General features: G+C 49.0%; 1 pseudogene; it reads right to left on the reverse strand.

Moving 5' to 3' along the window:
• Positions 1 to 1723: 1723 nt before the first annotated feature.
• On the reverse strand, positions 1724 to 4389 carry LOC129149183 (dual specificity protein phosphatase 5-like; annotated as a pseudogene).
• Between the last annotated feature and the right edge of the window lie 238 nt (positions 4390 to 4627).

Below are 4627 nucleotides of genomic sequence, written 5' to 3' on the forward strand. Positions count from 1 at the left end.
TCTCGTGTGCGCACTTAGAATCAGGATCCCTGCCTGCACCACACTGTTGGTATGTGTCGAAAATGAGTCCCTTAGCGCGTGCCAGGAGTCAGAGTTTCCCTGTGTCTGCACCAAGAATTGAGTGTCAGAGTCTCTGTTGCCTCGTGCAGCTTCTTGCTGAGAATCAGGGTCCCTGTGTGTGCATGCACCAAGAATTGGAGTCACTGGATCTTAATGTGAATGCGCTGTGAGTCAGGGATCCCAGGCACACACGGTAAGAAACAGAGTCAAGTCAGTGGTGTTCAGTGCTGCCTATTGCGGGGAGAATTTGGGTCCCGGTTACCATGGGGGACTGGGTTGCACAATAGCTCTGTGGCGTGCCTGCGCTTCAGAAACCTGACTTCCGTGTGTGCTTGTCCAGAATCAAAGTCAGGTGGCATTGTCGCCCTGCGTGGGCTTTGGATTTGGTCGCCCAATTGCGTTGCGGGGAGCAGATTCCAGTTTCTCAAATTCCAGCACTGGGGTCCTCGCGCGCGCGCTCTATCTAGTGAGCCAAACCGGCTAGGGCTTCGCGCACTCTCAAATTCCCCGAAGGGGAGCTGCGTCCCATGTGCGCACTCAAATTCCCCAAAGGGGAGCTGAGTCCCGCATGCCCAATTCCCCGAGGGGGAGCTGAGTCCTGCACGTGTGCTCAAATTCCCCGAAGGGGAGCTGCATCCCATGCACACTCTCAAATTTCCTGAAGGGGATCTGCATCCGTGGGTGCTCTCAAATTCCCCGAAGGGGAGCTGCGCCTGTGCATGCTCTCAAATTCCCGTAGGGGTTTTGCAGCTTGGGCGAGGGGCGGGTCTATCAGTTACTATGGCGCTATCCACGAGCCTGCGGGGAGGGGGATAGGCTCTTTGACTCACAGAAATCTGCTGCCGGGAAGTCTGGATTTTTGTTGTCTGTTGGTATGAAACTGTGGTCGTAGTTCTCTGTCCCCAGTGGCTGCAGGGTCCTGGTTTTTGTCTGAGTCCAGGATCCTAGTTTCAAGCAGCTCTGTTTCTCAAGATGGCATGGTCTCCGTGCCTGCACAGGCCGCCCAGAAGTGTCCGCTTTGTGTGCGGGGCTCCGCCGTCTAAGACTGCCTGGTTTGGCAGCCCCTTGGAGGACCTGCAGAATCTAACTGTCCCTGGCTCATACACACACACCACACACACGTCTACACTCTCCTCTATGGGTTCCTCACTCTCTCACACTCTCTCCCTCCCTACCTTCCTGCTGGTCGCCATCTTGATCTCTCCCTAAAACTCTTTCTTGTAAGTAGTCCTGTTTATTTTTCTTTTGTTTCCCTTGCCCAAGGAGATACGTCAGAAAAAAATATTGCTACAGGATATTGCCAAGAGTCTATCCTTTCTTCTAGAATTTTTATGGTTTTGTATCTAATACTTAAGTCTTTAATCCATTGTGAGTTTATTCTTCTGTGATGTTTAAGAAGGTGGTCTAGTTTCATTTTTTGCAAATATCTGTCCATTTTTTCTAACACAATATATTGAATAGTCCATTGTATTTTTTGCTCTCTTAGTCAAATATTGACTATAAAGGCATGGATTTATATATTGGCTCTCTATTCTGTTCCATTATCTGTTTTTATGCCAGTACCATGTTGTTGTTTTTTGTTTTATTTTTACTGTTTTTATTTAAAACTATAAAAAAAACGACATTGACAACTAATAACATAATGATTTTCTTCACATTCGTATGAAATTTAGAAATTTATTGCCTTTGCCATGGAGAAATAACCTGACAAAATATAAAGTAGTACCACAGTGTGAAATGTACAAATCCTAGAAGTCAACATCTTGAAGACAATCTCCAAGGATTGGTGGGGAAAAAAAACAAATGTCGCAAGAGATAAGACAAGCACATATAAGGACGGCAAGCTGGGGAAAAGATCATGTCAATGACATTGACCCAGACAGAAGGTACCCTTTTCTCCTGGCCCCCACACTACCACCTCAAATGGGTGATTTTTGGTTTATAGTCTAAGGAACTCTTCAAAATGATACAAGAGTTGCTTTGAATAGAGGTGTAACAAGGAAGGTTCAAGTATGAGTAAGTCATGTCAAAGTCCAAAGTCAGGGAAGAACCCACAGTGAAAATGCAACTCAGAAGTGTCAACATCTCGCTTCTTCAACAGACTGCCTCTGTGGGACCCAAGATGAAATCTCAAAAAGATATGAGGGTTAAAATCAGCATATATATTGGGTCCCTACAAACCCTAGAGGGTTACTTTCCTGAGTAGAGGATCAGCTTATTCCCTGAAGTGAAAGAGACAGCCAAAGTTCAAAAAGCAAGGTGGAAATTGTTCTTCCTTCAGAATGAATTAGCTTCTTAACTGCCTTTTCTCCCAGTCTAGCAGCTGCTTTCTCCTATGTTGCTGCAGGTATTTATTGCCTTATACTTGAAATGAAAAGGTGAACTTTGGGGTGCCATGACTGGGCAGTCCTGAGAGGGCAGGGGGGTCTGGAAGTACAGTAGTCAGCACAAGCTGTGCTCTCATAATGGCTTGGCCTTCCTTTGTTCCCAAGAACCTATCCCCAAGGTCAGTATGAAGTTTGTTTGCAAGCCTGGTGACCCCTTGCTATCCCATTGGGGCAGTGGGACGAGGGGGGGTCTTCAGTATTGCACAGGTATGAAATGTGCACCAGTTTAAAAAACAAAATCACAGTTTTTCTTGGGGCTGGGTGGGTTCTCCCATCCAGTTTTATCAGGATGTGGCTTTGGCCATCAGACTCATGCTGAGCTCTGAGACCCTTGAGTGGGTGGGCACTGGCGCCAGCACCGTGGTAGGGAATGTGTAGTAGGAACCCTGCACATCAGGGCTCAGTGTCTGCAAATGGGCTGTGAAGGAAGGGCTGGCTGCCTCTCCTTAGCAGGAGAGAGCCTGGGGAGTGGGCGTGGAAGGCAGGATCTCAGATTCATACTGCAGGGGCTGGCCCATGAAGCCAAAGCTGGGCGAGACCACACGCCTCCTCTGCTTGATGTAATCAAAGGCATCCTTTAGGCAAAACTGCCTGGTCTTCATGAGGTAAGCCATGCAGATGGTGGGTGAACAGGAGATCCCAGCCTCACAGTGGACCAGGACCTTGCCTCCTGTTTCTCTGACACAGTTAATGAAGTGTATTGCTTCTTGAAAGTGGGAGCTAATGTCAGCCATGTAGCTGTCTTCCAGGGGATCCATTTGTAGCGTAGGGGGCTTGTGCAGGCCTCAGAGGTCCCCCAAGAGACATTCAGCAGGGCCGTGATGTGCAGGTTGGCAAGAAACTCATACTTGGATGCAGAGTAGCCACTTCCAAGGTAGAGGAATGGAAGAATTTCAACTGGGCCGCCCTGGTCATAAGCTGGCCTGTAGCTGATGCTGAGTACTGGTTTCCCACACTGGCTGATAAGGGCTCTCTCGGTCTCAATCTTCCCTTCTGAGATGGGTTCTATGCCCATGCAACAATCAGGATATTCAGAGTAGAAAGTCTCATATCCCCCTTTGAGGAAGTAGACCCAGGGCGGGCAGGCAGGCGAGCAGCAAGGTGAGCAGGCCATGCGTGGCACTCTCCTTGCTCAGTTTCTGCCAGTGGCGGCTGCCCTGGTCCAGCACGACCACAGCTGCCACTGCTGCCCATCGCAGCCCCACTGAGTTAAGGTTGACACTGAGCGAGCCATGCAAGCTGGAGGCAGCGAAGGCCAGGTACGGCCGCCAGTCCAGCACCACACAGCACTCATAGTTTCCTTGGGAGCATCTTGCACAGCTGGCCCCCATCAAGTGACATGACCTTCATGTGGTCACCCAGCGGCCCTGAGCTGCACAGGTGCCCATGGCCAGGGTGGCCGCTGGCAAGATACAGGAGGTTGGAAGGTCCTCCAGGCTTCCGCCAGCCTACCGAGCCCAGAGCCAGAGCCAGAGCGGTAGGTCAACTCTTCTTTCTCGCCTGGAACGCTGGGTGCCTGGCCACTGGCAGCCCCAGGAGCTGGGCCTATGTTGTTTTGCTTACTATGGCCTTGTAGTATAGCTTGATATCAGGTAGGGTGATTCCTCCAACTTTGTTCTTCTTTCTCAAGATTGCTGTTGCTATTTCGGGGAATTTTGTGGTTTCATATAATTTTTTTTTCCCCAAGGCAAGTATCTTTACTCCTGGAGCAGGAGGGTGCTGTAGGCACATGGTCTGGGAGCACTCACACCTCCATATACATTTCTGAAATATTTGTTCTAGTTTTGTTAAATATGCCTTTGGTATCTTGATTGTTAAGCAGGAATTTTAGGGGAATATAGGCAGGCTTAGGGATTTTTTAGAATTGGGGGTCCATGAGAAAAAGAAACACAGGGCCACAGACTGGGAGAAGGTACATTTCTATAACACAAGGAAGCCAGGTGCAGTTACATCTCCATAAGACAAGGAGGCAGCAACAGATATATTTACATAAGACAAGGGAACTGGAAGTGTGCCGTGCCAGCACAGCCAAGGGTTCGGCAAGCCTGAGGGGGGCTGGTAAAGGATGAAGAAAAGACAGACAAAGAGAATAAGTTGGGTCTAGGTGGATCTTCTGTGCCTGGCTGAGACCACAGAAAAGATCCAGACTGCAAGCTGAGCCTTTATTTTATAGTCAGAGG

Source organism: Eptesicus fuscus, chromosome 5 (genome assembly GCF_027574615.1).
Source record: "Eptesicus fuscus isolate TK198812 chromosome 5, DD_ASM_mEF_20220401, whole genome shotgun sequence".
NCBI classification, from domain to species: domain Eukaryota; kingdom Metazoa; phylum Chordata; class Mammalia; order Chiroptera; family Vespertilionidae; genus Eptesicus; species Eptesicus fuscus.